Genomic DNA, 1,068 nt, shown 5'->3' with positions numbered 1-1,068 from the left:
CACGCACGCACGCACACATGCACGGACGCATGCACACACACACACACACACACACACACACACACACACACACACGAAAGCGCATGCTTAATAATATATAAGCTATGCACGCTATACACACCGGGGGTCCTTGTGTAGTAGTGGGCGTGTTTCCTCCTGGAGTATCCTCAAGGGACGTTTCAATCACAGCGAGGGCCGTCCTCGTATCCTTGACACCCCGGACTCCCGTAGTCGGAGGTTGATGGTGATCACTATACGGCGGTGATTGCCCTCGTGGAAGTGACGATGACTCCCCCAACTCTTTAACAGCCCAAATCGACTGACTGACCAGCGTCAAGCCAGCAGCAGAAGAAGAGCAAAAGCAGCACGGACTTACCGTCTGAGCAGTGAAGAAATGAAGGGGGAAAAAGCACAAATGCACGTTGGTGGAAGAAATTCCCTAGAACAATGAACAAAGCAGGCAAAGGCCCGTCTGTCTGTGTCTGTATGTTCCAGCCCGCGACTGAGATAGAGACCAACTGGTAGCCAAGTGTTTAGCCTTTCGTCTTGAGCGCCTGTTTGGCCGGGCCGGGCTGTGTTGTACGTAGAGCGCCGGAGCTCTCTGTCTTACTCACTGTATAAGGGGCTCGCAGAGCTGGGAGGGGAGACGGGGAGCGCAGTGGCAGCGAGTGGTCGTTATCTTCGTCTTTATCATCATCATCATCATCAATATTGTTGTATACAGAGAATTTAAAAAAAGGTTCAGACTTGGTAGGATTTCCAAAATATTTTATAATACGTTCAACGTTTCGCCCACTAAGGGCTTCGTCAAGAACATTTTAAAAAATGACAGGAATGACTAGATTAGCTATGGAAACCAAAGTGCGTACACCCAGGTCACAATTCTCAATGGTGCGAGAAACACAAATTAGAAAGGCCAAAGAAAGGGGAAAGCTATGACAAGAAGTGGTATGGAAATCATCATCATCATCATCATCATCATCATCATCATCATCATCATCATCATCATCCTCCTCCTCATCCTTATCCTCCTCCTCATCATCATCATGTTTTGTAAGTCTTGGATGG

The 1,068-nt window shown here is 48.0% G+C and overlaps 1 protein-coding gene across 1 annotated transcript in view; it reads right to left on the bottom strand.

Annotated features, from left to right (window-relative positions):
* LOC101857643 overlaps positions 1 to 655 on the bottom strand; it is a gene marked incomplete at its 3' end in the record, with an annotated part of 3,588 nt that extends 2,933 nt beyond the window's left edge. Inside the window, 1 exon segment of the mRNA XM_013082719.2 lies at positions 122 to 655.
* Positions 656 to 1,068: the final 413 nt, after the last annotated feature.

Source organism: Aplysia californica, unplaced genomic scaffold (genome assembly GCF_000002075.1).
Source record: "Aplysia californica isolate F4 #8 unplaced genomic scaffold, AplCal3.0 scaffold00190, whole genome shotgun sequence".
NCBI classification, from domain to species: domain Eukaryota; kingdom Metazoa; phylum Mollusca; class Gastropoda; order Aplysiida; family Aplysiidae; genus Aplysia; species Aplysia californica.
Note: the sequence above shows the minus strand (reverse complement) of the source record. Positions and strands in the feature narration are given on the sequence as shown.